Consider the following 25479-nt stretch of genomic DNA (forward strand, 5'->3'; position numbering starts at 1 on the left):
ACTACACTATATCTGACTGGGTTAATAACTCCTCTTACCACTACACTATATTGACTGCGTTAATAACTCCTCTTACCACTACACTATATTGACTGGTTAATAACTCCTCTACCACTACACTATACTGACTGGTTAATAACCCTCCCACTACCTATCTGACTGGTTAATAACTCCTCCTACCACTACACTATATCTACTGCTAATAACTCCTCTTACCACTACACTATATCTGACTGCTTAATAACTCCTCTTACCACTACACTATACGACTGCGTTAATAACTCCTTACCACACACTATACCTGACTGCTAATAACCTCTCTACCACTACACTATATCTGACTGCTAATAACTCCTCTTACCACTACACTATATCTGACTGGTTAATAACTCCTCTTACCACTACACTATATCTGACTGCTTAATAACTCCCTTACCACTACCTATAGACTGCAATACTCACCACTACACTATATCTGACTGCTAATAACTCCTCTTACCACTACACTATATCTGACTGCTTAATAACTCCTCTTACCACGACACTATATCTGACTGGAATAACTCCTCTTACCACTACACTATATCTGACTGGTTAATAACTCCTCTTACCACTACACTATATCTGACTGCTAATAACTCCTCTTACCACTACACTATATCTGACTGGTTAATAACTCCTCTTACCACTACACTATATCTGACTGGGCTAATAACCCTCTTACCACTACACTATATCGACCGGTTAATAACTCCTCTCACTACACACCATATCTGACTGCTAATAACCCCTCTTACCACCACACTATATCTGACTGGTTAATAACTCCTCTTACCACTACACTATATCTGACTGCTAATAACTCCTCTTACCACTACACATATCTGACTGGTTAATAACTCCTCTTACCACTACACTATATCTGACTAGCTAATAACTCCTCTTACCACTACACTATATCTGACTGGTTAATAACTCTCTTACCACTACACTATATCTGACTGGCTAATAACTCCTCTTACCACTACACTATATCTGACTGCTAATAACTCCTCTTACCACTACACTATATCTGACTGGGTTAATAACTCCTCTACCACTACACATATCTGACTGGTTAATAACTCCTCTACCACACACTATATCTGACTGGTTAATAACTCCTCTTACCACTACACTATTCTGACTGGTTAATAACTCCTCTTACCACTACACTATATCTGACTGGTAATAACTCTCTTACCACTACACTATATGACTGGTTAATAACTCTCTTACCACTACACTATATCTGACTGGTTAATAACTCCTCTTACCACTACACTATATCTGACTGGTTAATAACCCCTCTTACCACTACACTATATCTGACTGCTTAATAACTCCTCTTACCACTACACTATATCTGACTGGCTAATAACTCCTCTTACCACTAACTATATCTGACTGGTTAATAACTCCTCTTACCACTACACATATCTGACTGGTTAATAACTCTTCTTACCACTACACTATATCTGACTGGTTAATAACTCCTCTCACCACTACACTATATCTGACTGCTAATAACTCCTCTTACCACTACACTATATCTGACTGGTTAATAACTCCTCTTACCACTACACTATATCTGACTGGGTTAATAACTCCTCTTACCACTACACTATATCTGACTGGTTAATAACTCCTCTTACCACTACACTATATCTGACTGGGTTAATAACTCCTCTTACCACTACACTATATCTGACTGGGTTAATAACTCCTCTTACCACTACACTATATCTGACGCAATAACTCCTCTTACCACTACACTATATCTGACTGCTTAATAACTCCTCTTACCACTACACTATATCTGACTGGTTAATAACTCCTCACCACTACACTATATCTGACTGGTTAATAACTCCTCTTACCACTACACTATATCTGACTGGTTAATAACTCCTCTTACCACTACACTATATCTGACTGGTAATAACTCCTCTTACCACTACACTATATCGAATGGTTAATAACTCCTCTTACCACTACACTATATCTGACTGGTTAATAACTCCTCTTACCACTACACTATATCTGACTGGGTTAATAACTCCTCTTACCACTACACTATATATCTGACTGGTTAATAACTCCTCTTACCACTACACTATATCTGACTGGGTTAATAACTCCTCTTACCACTACACTATATCTGACTGGTAATAACCCTCTTACCACTACACTATATCTGACTGGTTAACTAACTCCTCTTACCACTACACTATATCTGACTGGTTAATAACTCTACCACTACACTATATCTGACTGCTAATAACTCCTCTACCACTACACTATATCTGACTGGGTTAATAATTCCTCTTACCACTACACTATATCTGACTCAAGCAATAACTCCTCTTACTACTACACTATATCTGACTGGGTTAATAACTCCTCTTACCACTACAATATCTGACTGGGTTAATAACTCCTCTTACCACTACATATATCTGACTGAGTTAATAACTCCTCTTACCACTACACTATATCGACTGGGTTAATAACTCCTCTACCACTACACTATATCTGACTGGGTTAATAACTCCTCTTACCACTACACTATATCTGACTGGGTTAATAACTCCTCACCACTACACTATATCTGACTGGTTAATAACTCCTCTTACCACTACACTATATCTGACTGGTAATAACTCCTCTTACCACTACACTATATCTGACTGGTTAATAACTCCTCTTACCACTACACTATATCTGACTGGTTAATAACTCCTCTTACCACTACACTATATCTGACTGGGTTAATAACTCCTCTTACCACTACACTATATCTGACTGGTTAATAACTCCTCTTACCACTACACTATATCTGACTGGGTTAATAACTCCTCTTACCACTACACTATATCTGACTGGTTAATAACTCTCTTACCACTACACTATATCTGACTGGTTAATAATCCTCTTACCACTACTATATTTGACTGGGTTAATAACCTCTTACCACACCTATATCTGACTGGTTAATAACTCCTCTTACCACTACACTATATCTGACTGTTAATAACCCCTTACCACTACACTATATCTGACTGGTTAATAACTCCTCTTACCACTACACTATATCGACTGGTTAATAACTCCTCTTACCACTACACTATATCTGACGGTTAATAACTCCTCTTACCACTACACTATATCTGACTGGGTTAATAACTCCTCTTACCACTACACTATATCTGACTGGTTAATAACTCTCCTTTACCACTACACTATATCTGACTGCTTAATAACTCCTCTTCACCACTACACTATATCTGATTGGTTAATAACTCCTCTTACCACTACACTATATCTGACTGCTAATAACTCCTCTTACCACTACACTATATCTGACTGGGTTAATAACTCCTCTCACCACTACACTATATCTGGACTGGTTAATAACTCCTCTTACCACTACACTATATCTGACTGGGTTAATAACTCTTACCACTACATATCTGACTGGTTAATAACTCCTCTTACCACTACACTATATCTGACTGGTTAATAACTCCTCTTACCACTACACTATATCTGACTGCTAATAACTCCTCTTACCACTACACTATATCTGACTGGGTCAATAACTCCTCTTACCACTACACTATATCTGACTGGTTAATAACTCCTCTACCACTACACTATATCTGACTGGTTAATAACTCCTCTTACCACTACACTATATCTGACTGGTTAATAACTCCTCTTACCACACACTATATCTGACTGGGTTAATAACTCCTCTTACCACTACACTATATCTGACTGGTTAATAACTCCTCTTACCATTACACTATATCCGACTGGTTAATAACCCCTCTTACCACTACACTATATCTGACTGGTAATAACTCCTCCTACCACTACACTATATCTGACTGGGCTAATAACTCCTCTACCACTACACTATATCTGACTGGTTAATAACCCTCTTACCACTACACTATATCTGACTGGTTAATAACTCCTCTTACCACTACACTATATCTGACTGGTTAATAACTCCTCTTACACTACACTATATCTGACTGGTTAATAACTCCTCTTACCACTACACTATATCTGGACTGGGTTAATAACTCCTCTTACCACTACACTATATCTGAGGTTAATAACCTCTTACCACTACACTATATCTGACTGGGTTAATAACTCCTCTTACCACTATATCTGACTGGTAATAACTCCTCTTACCACTACACTATATCTGACTGGTTAATAACCCTCTTACCACTACACTATATCTGACTGGTTAATAACTCCTCACCACTACACTATATCTGACTGGTTAATAACTCCTCTTACCACTAGACTATATCTGACTGGGTTAATAACTCCTCTTACCACTACACTATATCTGACTGGTTAATAACTCCTCTTACCACTACACTATATCTGACTGGTTAATAACTCCTCACCACTACACTATATCTGACTGGTTAATAACTCCTCTTACCACTACACTATATCTGACTGGGTTAATAACTCCTCTTACCACTACACTATATCTGACTGGAATAACTCCTCACCACTACACCATATCGACTGGTTAATAACTCCTCTTACCACTACATATATCTGACTAGTTAATAACTCCCTCTTACCACTACACTATATCTGACTGGTTAAAACTCCTCTTACCACTACACTATATCTGACTGGTTAATAACTCCTCTACCACTACACTATATCTGACTGGTTAATAACTCCTCTTACCACTACACTATATCTGACTGGTTAATAACTCCTCTTACCACTACACTATATCTGACTGGTTAATAACTCCTCTTACCACTACACTATATCTGACTGGGTTAACAACTCCTCTTACCACCACTATATCGACTGGTTAATAACTCCTCTTACTACTACACTATATCTGACTGGGTTAATAACTCCTCTTACCACTACACTATATCTGACTGCTAATAACTCCTCTTACCACTACATATCTGACTGGTTAATAACTCCTCTTACCACTACACTATATCTGACTGGTTAATAACTCCTCTACCACTACACTATATCTGACTGGTTAATAACTCCTCTTACCACTACACTATATCTGACTGTTAATAACTCCTCTTACCACTACACTATATCTGACTGGTTAATAACTCCTCTTACCACTAAGCACTATATCTGACTGTTAAGCTAACTCCTCTTACCACTACACTATATCTGACTGGTTAATAACTCCTCTCACCACTACACTATATCTGACTGGTTAATAACTCCTCTTCACCACTACACTATATCTGACTGGGTTAATAACTCCTCTTACCACTACACTATATCTGACTGGGTTAATAACTCCTCTTACCACTACACTATATCTGACTGGTTAATAACTCCTACTTACCACTACACTATATCTGACTGGTTAATAATTCCTCTTACCACTACACTATATCTGACTGGTTAATAACTCCTCTTACCACTACACTATATCTGACTGGTTAATGACTCCTCTTACCACTACTCTATATCTGACTGGGTTAATAACTCCTCTTACCACTACACTATATCTGACTGGTTAATAACTCCTCTTACCACTACACATATCTGACTGTAATAACTCCTCTTACCACTACACTATATCTGACTGGTTAATAACTCCTCTTACCACTACATATCTGACTGGGTTAATAACTCCTCTCCACTACACTATATCGACTGGTTAATAACTCTCTTACCACACTATATCTGACTGGGTTAATAACTCCTCTTGCCACTACACTATATCTGACTGGTTAATAACTCCTCTTACCACTACAATATATCTGACTGGGTTAATAACTCCTCTTACCACTACACTATATCTGACTGGTTAATAACTCCTCTTACCACTACACTATATCTGACTGGTTAATAACTCCTCTTACCACTACACTATATCTGACTGGGTTAATAACTCCTCTTACCACTACACTATATCTGACTGGTTAATAACTCCTCTTACCACTAGCACTATATCTGACTGGTTAATAACTCCTCCTACCACTACACTATATCTGACTGGTTAATAACTCCTCTTACCACTACACTATATCTGACTGGTTAATAACTCCTCTTACCACTACACTATATCTGACTGGGTTAATAACTCCTCTTACCACTACACTATATCTGACTGGTTAATAACTCCTCCTACCACTACACTATATCTGACTGGTTAATAACTCCTCTTACCACTACACTATATCTGACTGGTTAATAACTCCTCTTACCATTACACTATATCTGACTGGTTAATAACTCCTCTTACCACTACACTATATCTGACTGGGTTAATAACTCCTCTTACCACTACACTATATCTGACGCTTAATAACTCCTCTTACCACTACACTATATCTGACTGGTTAATAAATCCTCTTACCACTACACTATATCTGACTGGGTTAATAACTCCTCTTACCACTACACTATATCTGACTGGTTAATAACTCTCTTACCACTACACTATATCTGACTGGGTTAATAACTCCTCTTACCACTACACTATATCTGACTGGTTAATAACTCCTCTTACCACTACACTATATCTGACTGGTTAATAACTCCTCTTACCACTACACTATATCTGACTGGTTAATAACTCCTCTTACCACTACACTATATCTGACTGGTTAATAACTCCTCTTACCACTACATATATCTGACTGGTTAATAACTCCTCTTACCACTACACTATATCTGACTGGTTAATAACTCTCTACCACTACACTATATCTGACTGGGTTAATAACTCCTCTTACCACTACACTATATCTGACTGGTTAATAACTCCTCTTACCACTACACTATATCTGACTGGTTAATAACTCCTCTTACCACTACACTCATATCTGACTGGTTAATAACTCCTCTTACCATTACACTATATCTGACTGGTAATAACTCCTCTTACCACTACACTATATCTGACTGGTTAATAACTCCTCTTACCACTACACTATATCTGACTGGGTTAATAACTCCTCTTACCACTACACTATATCTGACTGGGTTAATAACTCCTCTTACCACTACACTATATCTGACTGGTTAATAACTCCCTCTTACCACTACCTATATCTGACTAGTAATAATTCCTCTTACCACTACACTATATCTGACTGGTTAACAACTCCTCTTACCACTACACTATATCTGACTGGGTTAATAACTCCTCTTACCACTATATCTGACTGGGTTAATAACTCCTCTTACCACTACACTATATCTGACTGGGTTAATAACTCCTCTTACCACTACACTATATCTGACTGGTTAATAACTCCTCTGACCACTACACTATATCTGACTGGTAATAACTCCTCTTACCACTACACTATATCTGACTGGTTAATAACTCCTCTTACCACTACACTATATCTGACTGGTTAATAACTCCTCTTACCACTACACTATATCTGACTGGTTAATAACTCCTTCTTACCACTACACTATATCTGACTGGTTAATACCCTCTTACCACTATATCTGACTGGGTTAATAACTCCTCTTACCACTACACTATATCTGACTGTGTAATAACTCCTCTTACCACTACACTATATCTGACTGGTTAATAACTCCTCTTACCACTACACTATATCTGACTGATTAATAACTCCTCTTACCACTACACTATATCTGACTGTTAATAACTCCTCTTACCACTACACTATATCTGACTGGTTAATAACTCCTCTTACCACTACACTATATCTGACTGGTTAATAACTCCTCTTACCACTACTATCTGACTGGGTTAATACCTCCTCTTACCACTACACTATATCTGACTGGTTAATAACTCCTCTACCACTACACTATATCTGACTGGTTAATAACTCCTCTTACCACTACACTATATCTGACTGGTTAATAACTCCTCTTACCACTACACTATATCTGACTGGGTTAATAACTCCTCTTACCACTACACTATATCTGACTGGTTAATAACTCCCTCTTACCACTACATTATATCTGACTGGGTTAATAACCTCCCTCTACCACTACACTATATCTGACTGGTTAATAACTCCTCTTACCACTAGACTATATCTGACTGGTTAATATCTCCTCTTACCACTACACTATATCTGACTGGTTAATAACTCCTCTACCACTACACTATATCTGACTGGTTAATAACCTCTTACCACTACACTATCTGACTGGGTTAATAACTCCTCTTACCACTACACTATATCTGACTGGTTAATAACTCCTCTTACCACTACACTATATCTGACTGGTAATAACTCCTCTTACCACTACACTATATCTGACTGGGTTAATAACTCCTCTTACCACTACACTATATCTGACCGGGTTAATAACTCCTCTTACCACTACACTATATCTGACTGGTTAATAACTCCTCTTACCACTACACTATATCTGACTGGGTTAATAACTCCTCTTACCACTACACTATATCTGACTGGTAATAACTCCTCTTACCACTACACTATATCTGACTGGTTAATAACTCCTCTTACCACTACACTATATCTGACTGGTTAATAACTCCTCTTACCACTACACTATATCTGACTGGTTAATAACTCCTCTTACCACTACACTATATCTGACTGGTTAATAACTCCTCTTACCACTACACTATATCTGACTGGTTAATAACTCCTCTTACCACCACTACTATATCTGACTGTTTAATAACTCCTCTTACCACTACACTATATCTGACTAGTTAATAACTCCTCTTACCACTACACTATATCTGACTGGTTAATAACTCCTCTTACCACTACACTATATCTGACTGGGTTAATAACTCCTCTTACCACTACACTATATCTGACTGGTTAATAACTCCTCTTACCACTACACTATATCTGACTGGTTAATAACTCCTCTTACCACTACACTATATCTGACTGGTTAATAACTCCTCTTACCACTACACTATATCTGACTGGTTAATAACTCCTCTTACCACTACACTATATCTGACTGGTTAATAACTCCTCTTACCACTACACTATATCTGACTGGTTAATAACTCCTCTTACCACTACACTATATCTGACTGGGTTAATAACTCCTCTTACCACTACACTATATCTGACTGGTTAATAACTCCTCTTACCACTACACTATATCTGACTGGGTTAATAACTCCTCTTACCACTACACTATATCTGACTGGTTAATAACTCCTCTTACCACTACACTATATCTGACTGGGTTAATAACTCCTCTTACCACTACACTATATCTGACTGGGTTAATAACTCCTCTTACCACTACATATCTGACTGGGTTAATAACTCCTCTTACCACTACACTATATCTGACTGGTTAATAACTCCTCTTACCACTACACTATATCTGACTGGTTAATAACTCCTCTTACCACTACACTATATCTGACTGAGTTAATAACTCTCTTACCACTACACTATATCTGACTGGTTAATAACTCCTCTTACCACTACACTATATCTGACTGGTTAATAACTCCTCTTACCACTACACTATATCTGACTGGGTTAATAACTCCTCTTACCACTACACTATATCTGACTGGGTTAATAACTCCTCTTACCACTACACTATATCTGACTGGTTAATAACTCCTCTTACCACTACACTATATCTGACTGGTTAATAACTCCTCTTACCACTACACTATATCTGACTGGTTAATAACTCCTCTTACCACTACACTATATCTGACTGGTAATAACTCCTCTTACCACTACTATATCTGACTGGTTAATAACTCCTCTTACCACTACACTATATCTGACTGGGTTAATAACTCCTCTTACCACTACACTATATCTGACTGGGTTAATAACTCCTCTTACCACTACACTATATCTGACTGGTTAATAACTCCTCTTACCACTACACTATATCTGACTGGGTTAATAACTCCTCTTACCACTACACTATATCTGACTGCTTAATAACTCCTCTTACCACTACACTATATCTGACTGGGTTAATAACTCCTCTTACCACTACACTATATCTGACTGGTTAATAACTCCTCTTACCACTACACTATATCTGACTGGTTAATAACTCCTCTTACCACTACACTATATCTGACTGGTTAATAACTCCTCTTACCACTACACTATATCTGACTGGGTTAATAACTCCTCTTACCACTACACTATATCTGACTGGGTTAATAACTCCTCTTACCACTACACTATATCTGACTGGTTAATAACTCCCTCTTACCACTACACTATATCTGACTGGTTAATAACTCCTCTTACCACTACACTATATCTGACTGGTTAATAACTCCTCTTACCACTACACTATATCTGACTGGGTTAATAACTCCTCTTACCACTACACTATATCTGACTGGGTTAATAACTCCTCTTACCACTACACTATATCTGACTGGGTTAATAACTCCTCTTACCACTACACTATATCTGACTGGGTTAATAACTCCTCTTACCACTACACTATATCTGACTGGTTAATAACTCCTCTTACCACTACACTATATCTGACTGCGTTAATAACTCCTCTTACCACTACACTATATCTGACTGGGTTAATAACTCCTCTTACCACTACACTATATCTGACTGGTTAATAACTCCTCTTACCACTACACTATATCTGACTGGGTTAATAACTCCTCTTACCACTACACTATATCTGACTAGTTAATAACTCCTCTACCACTACACTATATCTGACTGGGTTAATAACTCCTCTTACCACTACACTATATCTGACTGGGTTAATAACTCCTCTTACCACTACACTATATCTGACTGGTTAATAACTCCTCTTACCACTACACTATATCTGACTGGTTAATAACTCCTCTTACCACTACACTATATCTGACTGGTTAATAACTCCTCTTACCACTACACTATATCTGACTGGGTTAATAACTCCTCTTACCACTACACTATATCTGACTGGTTAATAACTCCTCTTACCACTACACTATATCTGACTGGTTAATAACTCCTCTTACCACTACACTATATCTGACTGGTTAATAACTCCTCTTACCACTACACTATATCTGACTGGTTAATAACTCCTCTTACCACTACACTATATCTGACTGGGTTAATAACTCCTCTTACCACTACACTATATCTGACTGGTAATAACTCCTCTTACCACTACACTATATCTGACTGGTTAATAACTCCTCTTACCACTACACTATATCTGACTGGTTAATAACTCCTCTTACCACTACACTATATCTGACTGGGTTAATAACTCCTCTTACCACTACACTATATCTGACTGGGTTAATAACTCCTCTTACCACTACACTATATCTGACTGGTTAATAACTCCTCTTACCACTACACTATATCTGACTGGGTTAATAACTCCTCTTACCACTACACTATATCTGACTGGTTAATAACTCCTCTTACCACTACACTATATCTGACTGGTTAATAACTCCTCTTACCACTACACTATATCTGACTGGGTTAATAACTCCTCTTACCACTACACTATATCTGACTGGTTAATAACTCCTCTTACCACTACACTATATCTGACTGGTTAATAACTCCTCTTACCACTACACTATATCTGACTGGTTAATAACTCCTCTTACCACTACACTATATCTGACTGGTTAATAACTCCTCTTACCACTACACTATATCTGACTGGTTAATAACTCCTCTTACCACTACACTATATCTGACTGGGTTAATAACTCCTCTTACCACTACACTATATCTGACTGGGTTAATAACTCCTCTTACCACTACACTATATCTGACTGGTTAATAACTCCTCTTACCACTACACTATATCTGACTGGGTTAATAACTCCTCTTACCACTACACTATATCTGACTGGGTTAATAACTCCTCTTACCACTACACTATATCTGACTGGGTTAATAACTCCTCTTACCACTACACTATATCTGACTGGTTAATAACTCCTCTTACCACTACACTATATCTGACTGGTTAATAACTCCTCTTACCACTACACTATATCTGACTGGTTAATAACTCCTCTTACCACTACACTATATCTGACTGGGTTAATAACTCCTCTTACCACTACACTATATCTGACTGGTTAATAACTCCTCTTACCACTACACTATATCTGACTGGTTAATAACTCCTCTTACCACTACACTATATCTGACTGGGTTAATAACTCCTCTTACCACTACACTATATCTGACTGGGTTAATAACTCCTCTTACCACTACACTATATCTGACTGGGTTAATAACTCCTCTTACCACTACACTATATCTGACTGGTTAATAACTCCTCTTACCACTACACTATATCTGACTGGGTTAATAACTCCTCTTACCACTACACTATATCTGACTGGTTAATAACTCCTCTTACCACTACACTATATCTGACTGGGTTAATAACTCCTCTTACCACTACACTATATCTGACTGGTTAATAACTCCTCTTACCACTACACTATATCTGACTGGTTAATAACTCCTCTTACCACTACACTATATCTGACTGGGTTAATAACTCCTCTTACCACTACACTATATCTGACTGGGTTAATAACTCCTCTTACCACTACACTATATCTGACTGGGTTAATAACTCCTCTTACCACTACACTATATCTGACTGGTTAATAACTCCTCTTACCACTACACTATATCTGACTGGTTAATAACTCCTCTTACCACTACACTATATCTGACTGGGTTAATAACTCCTCTACCTACACTATATCTGACTGGTTAATAACTCCTCTTACCACTACACTATATCTGACTGGGTTAATAACTCCTCTTACCACTACACTATATCTGACTGGTTAATAACTCCTCTTACCACTACACTATATCTGACTGGTTAATAACTCCTCTTACCACTACACTATATCTGACTGGTTAATAACTCCTCTTACCACTACACTATATCTGACTGGGTTAATAACTCCTCTTACCACTACACTATATCTGACTGGGTTAATAACTCCTCTTACCACTACACTATATCTGACTGGGTTAATAACTCCTCTTACCACTACACTATATCTGACTGGGTTAATAACTCCTCTTACCACTACACTATATCTGACTGGTTAATAACTCCTCTTACCACTACACTATATCTGACTGGTTAATAACTCCTCTTACCACTACACTATATCTGACTGGGTTAATAACTCCTCTTACCACTACACTATATCTGACTGGGTTAATAACTCCTCTTACCACTACACTATATCTGACTGGGTTAATAACTCCTCTTACCACTACACTATATCTGACTGGGTTAATAACTCCTCTTACCACTACACTATATCTGACTGGGTTAATAACTCCTCTTACCACTACACTATATCTGACTGGTTAATAACTCCTCTTACCACTACACTATATCTGACTGGGTTAATAACTCCTCTTACCACTACACTATATCTGACTGGTTAATAACTCCTCTTACCACTACACTATATCTGACTGGGTTAATAACTCCTCTTACCACTACACTATATCTGACTGGGTTAATAACTCCTCTTACCACTACACTATATCTGACTGGGTTAATAACTCCTCTTACCACTACACTATATCTGACTGGGTTAATAACTCCTCTTACCACTACACTATATCTGACTGGGTTAATAACTCCTCTTACCACTACACTATATCTGACTGGGTTAATAACTCCTCTTACCACTACACTATATCTGACTGGGTTAATAACTCCTCTTACCACTACACTATATCTGACTGGGTTAATAACTCCTCTTACCACTACACTATATCTGACTGGGTTAATAACTCCTCTTACCACTACACTATATCTGACTGGGTTAATAACTCCTCTTACCACTACACTATATCTGACTGGGTTAATAACTCCTCTTACCACTACACTATATCTGACTGGGTTAATAACTCCTCTTACCACTACACTATATCTGACTGGGTTAATAACTCCTCTTACCACTACACTATATCTGACTGGTTAATAACTCCTCTTACCACTACACTATATCTGACTGAGTTAATAACTCCTCTTACCACTACACTATATCTGACTGGGTTAATAACTCCTCTTACCACTACACTATATCTGACTGGGTTAATAACTCCTCTTACCACTACACTATATCTGACTGGTTAATAACTCCTCTTACCACTACACTATATCTGACTGGTTAATAACTCCTCTTACCACTACACTATATCTGACTGGTTAATAACTCCTCTTACCACTACACTATATCTGACTGGGTTAATAACTCCTCTTACCACTACACTATATCTGACTGGTTAATAACTCCTCTTACCACTACACTATATCTGACTGGGTTAATAACTCCTCTTACCACTACCTATATCTGACTGGGTTAATAACTCCTCTTACCACTACACTATATCTGACTGGGTTAATAACTCCTCTTACCACTACACTATATCTGACTGGTTAATAACTCCTCTTACCACTACACTATATCTGACTGGTTAATAACTCCTCTTACCACTACACTATATCTGACTGGTTAATAACTCCTCTTACCACTACACTATATCTGACTGGGTTAATAACTCCTCTTACCACTACACTATATCTGACTGAGTTAATAACTCCTCTTACCACTACACTATATCTGACTGGTTAATAACTCCTCTTACCACTACACTATATCTGACTGGTTAATAACTCCTCTTACCACTACATCTGACTGGGTTAATAACTCCTCTTACCACTACACTATATCTGACTGGTTAATACCTCCTCTTACCACTACACTATATCTGACTGGTTAATAACTCCTCTTACCACTACACTATATCTGACTGGGTTAATAACTCCTCTTACCACTACACTATATCTGACTGGGTTAATAACTCCTCTTACCACTACACTATATCTGACTGGGTTAATAACTCCTCTTACCACTACACTATATCTGACTGGTTAATAACTCCTCTTACCACTATATCTGACTGGGTTAATAACTCCTCTTACCACTACACTATATCTGACTGGTTAATAACTCCTCCTACCACTACACTATATCTGACTGGTTAATAACTCCTCTTACCACTACACTATATCTGACTGGGTTAATAACTCCTCTTACCACTACACTATATCTGACTGGGTTAATAACTCCTCTTACCACTACACTATATCTGACTGGGTTAATAACTCCTCTTACCATTACACTATATCTGACTGGTTAATAACTCCTCTTACCACTACACTATATCTGACTGGGTTAATAACTCCTCTTACCACTACACTATATCTGACTGGGTTAATAACTCCTCTTACCACTACACTATATCTGACTGGTTAATAACTCCTCTTACCACTACACTATATCTGACTGGGTTAATAACTCCTCTTACCACTACACTATATCTGACTGGGTTAATAACTCCTCTTACCACTACACTATATCTGACTGGGTTAATAACTCCTCTTACCACTACACTATATCTGACTGGTTAATAACTCCTCTTACCACTACACTATATCTGACTGGTTAATAACTCCTCTTACCACTACACTATATCTGACTGGTTAATAACTCCTCTTACCACTACACTATATCTGACTGGGTTAATAACTCCTCTTACCACTACACTATATCTGACTGGTTAATAACTCCTCTTACCACTACACTATATCTGACTGGGTTAATAACTCCTCTTACCACTATATCTGACTGGGTTAATAACTCCTCTTACCACTACACTATATCTGACTGGGTTAATAACTCCTCTTACCACTACACTATATCTGACTGGTTAATAACTCCTCTTACCACTACACTATATCTGACTGGTTAATAACTCCTCTTACCACTACACTATATCTGACTGGGTTAATAACTCCTCTTACCACTACACTATATCTGACTGGGTTAATAACTCCTCTTACCACTACACTATATCTGACTGGTTAATAACTCCTCTTACCACTACACTATATCTGACTGGTTAATAACTCCTCTTACCACTACACTATATCTGACTGGGTTAATAACTCCTCTTACCACTACACTATATCTGACTGGGTTAATAACTCCTCTTACCACTACACTATATCTGACTGGGTTAATAACTCCTCTTACCACTACACTATATCTGACTGGTTAATAACTCCTCTTACCACTACACTATATCTGACTGGTTAATAACTCCTCTTACCACTACACTATATCTGACTGGGTTAATAACTCCTCTTACCACTACACTATATCTGACTGGTTAATAACTCCTCTTACCACTACACTATATCTGACTGGTTAATAACTCCTCTTACCACTACACTATATCTGACTGGTTAATAACTCCTCTTACCACTATATCTGACTGGGTTAATAACTCCTCTTACCACTACACTATATCTGACTGGGTTAATAACTCCTCTTACCACTACACTATATCTGACTGGTTAATAACTCCTCTTACCACTACACTATATCTGACTGGGTTAATAACTCCTCTTACCACTACACTATATCTGACTGGTTAATAACTCCTCTTACCACTACACTATATCTGACTGGTTAATAACTCCTCTTACCACTACACTATATCTGACTGGGTTAATAACTCCTCTTACCACTACACTATATCTGACTGGGTTAATAACTCCTCTTACCACTACACTATATCTGACTGGGTTAATAACTCCTTCTACCACTATATCTGACTGGTTAATAACCCCTCTTACCACTACACTATATCTGACTGGTTAATAACTCCTCTTACCAATACACTATATCTGACTGGGTTAATAACTCCTCTTACCACTACACTATATCTGACTGGGTTAATAACTCCTCTTACCACTACACTATATCTGACTGGGTTAATAACTCCTCTTACCACTACACTATATCTGACTGGGTTAATAACTCCTCTTACCACTACACTATATCTGACTGGGTTAATAACTCCTCTTACCACTACACTATATCTGACTGGGTTAATAACTCCTCTTACCACTACACTATATCTGACTGGGTTAATAACTCCTCTTACCACTACACTATATCTGACTGGTTAATAACTCCTCTTACCACTACACTATATCTGACTGGGTTAATAACTCCTCTTACCACTACACTATATCTGACTGGGTTAATAACTCCTCTTACCACTACACTATATCTGACTGGGTTAATAACTCCTCTTACCACTACACTATATCTGACTGGGTTAATAACTCCTCTTACCACTATATCTGACTGGTTAATAACTCCTCTTACCACTACACTATATCTGACTGGGTTAATAACTCCTCTTACCACTACACTATATCTGACTGGGTTAATAACTCCTCCTACCACTACACTATATCTGACTGGGTTAATAACTCCTCTTACCACTACACTATATCTGACTGGTTAATAACTCCTCTTACCACTACACTATATCTGACTGGGTTAATAACTCCTCTTACCACTACACTATATCTGACTGGTTAATAACTCCTCTTACCACTACACTATATCTGACTGGGTTAATAACTCCTCTAACCACTACACTATATCTGACTGGTTAATAACTCCTCTTACCACTACACTATATCTGACTGGTTAATAACTCCTCTTACCACTACACTATATCTGACTGGTTAATAACTCCTCTTACCACTATATCTGACTGGTTAATAACTCCTCTTACCACTACACTATATCTGACTGGGTTAATAACTCCTCCTACCACTACACTATATCTGACTGGGTTAATAACTCCTCTTACCACTACACTATATCTGACTGGTTAATAACTCCTCTTACCACTACACTATATCTGACTGGTTAATAACTCCTCTTACCACTACACTATATCTGACTGGGTTAATAACTCCTCTTACCACTACACTATATCTGACTGGGTTAATAACTCCTCTTACCACTACACTATATCTGACTGGGTTAATAACTCCTCTTACCACTACACTATATCTGACTGGTTAATAACTCCTCTTACCACTACACTATATCTGACTGGGTTAATAACTCCTCTTACCACTACACTATATCTGACTGGGTTAATAACTCCTCCTACCACTACACTATATCTGACTGGGTTAATAACTCCTCTTACCACTACACTATATCTGACTGGTTAATAACTCCTCTTACCACTACACTATATCTGACTGGTTAATAACTCCTCTTACCACTACACTATATCTGACTGGGTTAATAACTCCTCTTACCACTACACTATATCTGACTGGTTAATAACTCCTCTTACCACTACACTATATCTGACTGGTTAATAACTCCTCTTACCACTACACTATATCTGACTGGTTAATAACTCCTCTTACCACTACACTATATCTGACTGGGTTAATAACTCCTCTTACCACTACACTATATCTGACTGGGTTAATAACTCCTCTTACCACTACACTATATCTGACTGGTTAATAACTCCTCTTACCACTACACTATATCTGACTGGTTAATAACTCCTCTTACCACTACACTATATCTGACTGGTTAATAACTCCTCTTACCACTACACTATATCTGACTGGGTTAATAACTCCTCTTACCACTACACTATATCTGACTGGTTAATAACTCCTCTTACCACTACACTATATCTGACTGGGTTAATAACTCCTCTTACCACTACACTATATCTGACTGGTTAATAACTCCTCTTACCACTACACTATATCTGACTGGTTAATAACTCCTCTTACCACTACACTATATCTGACTGGGTTAATAACTCCTCTTACCACTACACTATATCTGACTGGTTAATAACTCCTCTCACCACTACACTATATCTGACTGGTTAATAACTCCTCTTACCACTACACTATATCTGACTGGTTAATAACTCCTCTTACCACTACACTATATCTGACTGGTTAATAACTCCTCTTACCACTACACTATATCTGACTGGTTAATAACTCCTCACCACTACACTATATCTGACTGGTTAATAACTCCTCTTACCACTAGACTATATCTGACTGGGTTAATAACTCCTCTTACCACTACACTATATCTGACTGGTTAATAACTCCTCTTACCACTACACTATATCTGACTGGTTAATAACTCCTCTTACCACTACACTATATCTGACTGGTTAATAACTCCTCTTACCACTACACTATATCTGACTGGTTAATAACTCCTCTTACCACTACACTATATCTGACTGGGTTAATAACTCCTCTTACCACTATATCTGACTGGGTTAATAACTCCTCTTACCACTACACTATATCTGACTGGGTTAATAACTCCTCTTACCACTACACTATATCTGACTGGTTAATAACTCCTCTTACCACTACACTATATCTGACTGGTTAATAACTCCTCTTACCACTACACTATATCTGACTGGGTTAATAACTCCTCTTACCACTACACTATATCTGACTGGTTAATAACTCCTCTCACCACTACACTATATCTGACTGGTTAATAACTCCTCTTACCACTACACTATATCTGACTGGGTTAATAACTCCTCTTACCACTACACTATATCTGACTGGTTAATAACTCCTCTTACCACTACACTATATCTGACTGGTTAATAACTCCTCTCACCACTACACTATATCTGACTGGTTAATAACTCCTCTTACCACTACACTATATCTGACTGGGTTAATAACTCCTCTTACCACTACACTATATCTGACTGGGTTAATAACTCCTCTTACCACTACACTATATCTGACTGGTTAATAACTCCTCTTACCACTACACTATATCTGACTGGTTAATAACTCCTCTTACCACTACACTATATCTGACTGGTTAATAACTCCTCTTACCACTACACTATATCTGACTGGTTAATAACTCCTCTTACCACTACACTATATCTGACTGGGTTAATAACTCCTCTTACCACTATATCTGACTGGGTTAATAACTCCTCTTACCACTACACTATATCTGACTGAGTTAATAACTCCTCTTACCACTATATCTGACTGGGTTAATAACTCCTCTTACCACTACACTATATCTGACTGGGTTAATAACTCCTCTTACCACTATATCTGACTGGGTTAATAACTCCTCTTACCACTACACTATATCTGACTGGGTTAATAACTCCTCTTACCACTATATCTGACTGGGTTAATAACTCCTCTTACCACTACACTATATCTGACTGGTTAATAACTCCTCTTACCACTACACTATATCTGACTGGTTAATAACTCCTCTTACCACTACACTATATCTGACTGGTTAATAACTCCTCTTACCACTACACTATATCTGACTGGGTTAATAACTCCTCTTACCACTACACTATATCTGACTGGTTAATAACTCCTCTTACCACTACACTATATCTGACTGGGTTAATAACTCCTCTTACCACTACACTATATCTGACTGGTTAATAACTCCTCTTACCACTACACTATATCTGACTGGTTAATAACTCCTCCTACCACTACACTATATCTGACTGGTTAATAACTCCTCTTACCACTACACTATATCTGACTGGTTAATAACTCCTCTTACCACTATATCTGACTGGGTTAATAACTCCTCTTACCACTACACTATATCTGACTGGTTAATAACTCCTCCTACCACTACACTATATCTGACTGGTTAATAACTCCTCTTACCACTACACTATATCTGACTGGTTAATAACTCCTCTTACCACTACACTATATCTGACTGGTTAATAACTCCTCTTACCACTACACTATATCTGACTGGTTAATAACTCCTCTTACCATTACACTATATCTGACTGGTTAATAACTCCTCTTACCACTACACTATATCTGACTGGTTAATAACTCCTCTTACCACTACACTATATCTGACTGGGTTAATAACTCCTCTTACCACTACACTATATCTGACTGGTTAATAACTCCTCACCACTACACTATATCTGACTGGTTAATAACTCCTCTTACCACTACACTATATCTGACTGGTTAATAACTCCTCACCACTACACTATATCTGACTGGGTTAATAACTCCTCTTACCACTACACTATATCTGACTGGTTAATAACTCCTCTTACCACTACACTATATCTGACTGGGTTAATAACTCCTCTTACCACTACACTATATCTGACTGGTTAATAACTCCTCTTACCACTACACTATATCTGACTGGTTAATAACTCCTCTTACCATTACACTATATCTGACTGGGTTAATAACTCCTCTTACCACTACACTATATCTGACTGGGTTAATAACTCCTCTTACCACTACACTATATCTGACTGGGTTAATAACTCCTCTTACCACTACACTATATCTGACTGGGTTAATAACTCCTCTTACCACTATATCTGACTGGTTAATAACTCCTCCTACCACTACACTATATCTGACTGGGTTAATAACTCCTCTTACCACTACACTATATCTGACTGGGTTAATAACTCCTCTTACCACTACACTATATCTGACTGGTTAATATCTCCTCTTACCACTAGACTATATCTGACTAGGGTTACGCTGGCTGTACTATTTACCCAGCTCCCCTCCTGGTATGGAGAAGTCCCAGGGCAGGATGGTGAAATTCTGTATTTTCTGTGCGTCAGAGGTGGCCTGGACGTTCACTCGTTGATGCCCTGCTGTATAGCCGTGTACACTTCCTGGTTCCGCCCCTTGATGATGTCAAAGACCTTTGTTGATTGGCTGCCCAGCTGCTGACAGAAGTCCACAGCCTCCAGAGAGAGCTCCTCTGTGGGCTCCGTGGTCTCCAAGTTACTGGTAACCTGATGGATACAGGGTTAGGATCAGGGTTCGACAGAACTCCACAGCCTCCAACTTGAAAAATAAAATGAAAGAAAGATAGGCTACCTGGGTCTCAATCATGTTTTGGCACAGGCTTACTGTATTCTGTGGTTTCAAACAAGCACTGTTCTATTAACTTCAGTTTGGTTTGCAAAGTTGAACGGTAATAGTGTGAGGTTTGTTTACCTTCAGTGCAGGTTAAGGTGTTAGGTTACTTTCAGTGCAGGTTAAGGTTTAGATTAGGTTTAGGTTAGGTTAGGTTTAGGTTACCTTTATTGTGAGAAGCATGGAGAGGAACTTCCTCTTGTCTCCTATCAGCATGGTTAAGTTAACGTCAGGTTAAGGTTTAGATTAGGTTAACGTCAGGTTAATGTTTAGGTTAGGTTAACATCAGGTTAATGTTAGGTTTAGGTTAGGTTTAGCTTAAGGTTCAGGTAAAGTTTAGCTTAGGTTAGGTTCATGTTAGTGTAGGAACTTTAGTGGTCTAATAATTGTTGACTTAATTAATTAATTAATCTGCCTACTATTTCTAATTAATAACATTGATAAGGGCACCAGTACAATTAACTTGAAACTCTGATTAGTAGTTTAGCCTCCGTTCATCCAGTCTCATATCAACAATCTTAAAAGATATGTAAGGTCTTTGACAAATGCTGTAATACAATTAAAGCAAGAGAAAACTACACTTCTTTATAAAGATAGGATTTATTTTTACGCTAAGAAAACACACAGTGAAAAGAAACACAAAGATTATGATTGATCTGTTAAGATGATCATTTAGCCGAATAGTCAAGGACGGAATGCTATAATATATTTACTGAGTTAGGTCCTCTCTCTCTCTCTCTCTCCTCAACCTGCGACGGAACCGTCTATTGGTGCAGTCAGCTTTGTGTTGCAGCACAAGGTATAAAGGTGTCCAAGACCCCACTCTTGTGGGCCATTCATTCTTCAGCAGTGTAACAGGTCTATCCAGTTTTCTTATTTCCTGATCAGTGTTCCATCTCTGTTTCTCCGTGAGTAAGATGTGCCTCTGAGTTCAGAGGCCGTTTCCTAAAGTTCTGTTGCAGTCCAAGACTGACAACTCTTTGTCATGCCTACTCTCCCCTCTCCCTCCTGCAAGACAAGGTTCTTTCTCCTTCAAGTCGATTCAATTCTCCCATTCGTCTGTCTTTCGGCTGAGTTTTCAACACAGTTCCCAGGAGATGGGATAATTCATCCAACAGGCGTATCATCAATTTCTCTCAGCCAATCATCAGTCATTTGTGTAAGTGCCGTGCATGTTGAATGTCCTTCCCTATAAGCATGCTGAAAGTCTGTTGTCAATTTGTTTACTGTAATATAGCATTGTATCTGGTCAAACACAATTCCTCCAATTTTAAAACGTATTGTAGATCATTCCACACGTAAGGTGCAAGGAAATTAAAGGCTGATTTACCTAACTCTCTAATTACCAAAGGAGTCTATTGACTTAACCAACCCTGTGAACACTAAAGGAGTCTCCAGAGTTAACCAACCCTGGGAACACTAAAGGAGTCTCCAGAGTTTACCAACCCTGTGAACACTAAAGGAGTCTCCAGAGTTAACCAACCCTGGGAACACTAAAGGAGTCTCCAGAGTTAACCAACCCTGGGAACACTAAAGGAGTCTCCAGAGTTAACCAACCCTGGGAACACTAAAGGAGTCTCCAGAGTTAACCAACCCTGGGAACACTAAAGGAGTCTCCAGAGTTAACCAACCCTGGGAACACTAAAGGAGTGTCCAGAGTTAACCAACCCTGGGAACACTAAAGGAGTCTCCAGAGTTAACCAACCCTGGGAACACTAAAGGAGTCTCCAGAGTTAACCAACCCTGGGAACACCAAAGGAGTCTCCAGAGTTAACCAACCCTGGGAACATCAAAGGAGTCTCCAGAGTTTACCAACCCTGTGAACACTAAAGGAGTCTCCAGAGTTAACCAACCGTGGGAACACTAAAGGAGTCTCCAGAGTTAACCAACCCTGGGAACACTAAAGGAGTCTCCAGAGTTAACCAACCCTGGGAACACTAAAGGAGTCTCCAGAGTTAACCAACCCTGGGAACACTAAAGGAGTCTCCAGAGTTAACCAACCCTGGGAACACTAAAGGAGTCTCCAGAGTTAACCAACCCTGGGAACACTAAAGTAGTCTCCAGAGTTAACCAACCCTGGGAACACTAAAGGAGTCTCCAGAGTTAACCAACCCTGTGAACACTAAAGGAGTCTCTAGAGTTAACCAACCCTGGGAACACTAAAGGAGTCTCTAGAGTTAACCAACCCTGGGAACACTAAAGGAGTCTCCAGAGTTAACCAACTCTGGGAACACTAAAGGAGTCTCCAGAGTTAACCAACCCTGGGAACACTAAAGGAGTCTCCAGAGTTAACCGACCCTGGGAACACTAAAGGAGTCTCCAGAGTTAACCAACCCTGTGAACACTAAAGGAGTCTCCAGAGTTAACCAACCCTGGGAACACTAAAGGAGTCTCCAGAGTTAACCAACCCTGGGAACACTAAAGGAGTCTCCAGAGTTAACCAACCCTGGGAACACTAAAGGAGTCTCCAGAGTTAACCAACCCTGTGAAAAGGGCTTGATAACTTGGCTGGCCCTGCATGGTGTTTCAGTCAGGATGCTCTGCTGGAAAGGTGTGATGTGAAGGGTGGCTGGCCCTGCGTGGTGTTTCAGTCAGGATGCTCTGCTGGAAAGGACTGATATATTTGTATTTATTAAGGATCCCCATTAGTTCCTGCCAAAGCAGCAGCTACTCTTCCTGGGGTTTATTATGGATCCCCATTAGTTCCTGCCAAAGCAGCAGCTACTCTTCCTGGGGTTTATTATGGATCCCCATTAGTTCATGCCAAGGCAGCAGCTACTCTTCCTGGGGTTTATTATGGATCCCCATTAGTTCCTGCCAAGGCAGCAGCTACTCTTCCTGGGGTTTATTAAGGATCCCCATTAGTTCCTGCCTGTCACGGTCGTCTATAAAGGGAGCAGACCAAAACGCAGCGCGTTGAACGAACATGACTTTATTAGAGAAAAGTACACGAACGACAAAAACAATAAACCAAGACGACTAGTGAAGTCCACAGTTACAAATACTGTACAGGAACAAAAACCCACAAAACCCAGGTGAAACCACACAGTTTAAATATGGCTCCCAATCAGAGATAACGAGCCGACAGCTGACACTCGTTACCTCCGATTGGGAGTCATAATACTAATCAACAACAAAACCAAACATAGAAATGAACAACTAGATCCAACATAGAAATGCACTCAAACAAAGAAAATGAACAACCCTGGCTCAATAATCAAAGTCCATGGAGCCAGAGTGTCACAGTACCCCCCCCTAAAGGTGCGAACTCCGGGCGCACCAGCATACAGTCTAGGGAGGGTCTGGGTGGGCGTCTGTCCATGGTGGCGGCTCTGGCCCAGGTCGTGGTCCCCACCCCACCTTAGTCACTATCCGCTTCCGTAGCCCCCTCCACATGACCACCCCCCCACTAAACCCCACTGGATTAAGGGGCGGCACCGGACTAAGGGGCAGCACCGGACTAAGGGGCAGCACCGGACTAAGGGACAGTACCTGACTAAGGGGCAGCACCGGCCTGAGGGGCAGCACCGGACTGAATGGCGGATCCTGGCT

The sequence above is a fragment of the Coregonus clupeaformis genome, chromosome 29, assembly GCF_020615455.1.
Source record: "Coregonus clupeaformis isolate EN_2021a chromosome 29, ASM2061545v1, whole genome shotgun sequence".
In the NCBI taxonomy this organism is placed as follows: domain Eukaryota; kingdom Metazoa; phylum Chordata; class Actinopteri; order Salmoniformes; family Salmonidae; genus Coregonus; species Coregonus clupeaformis.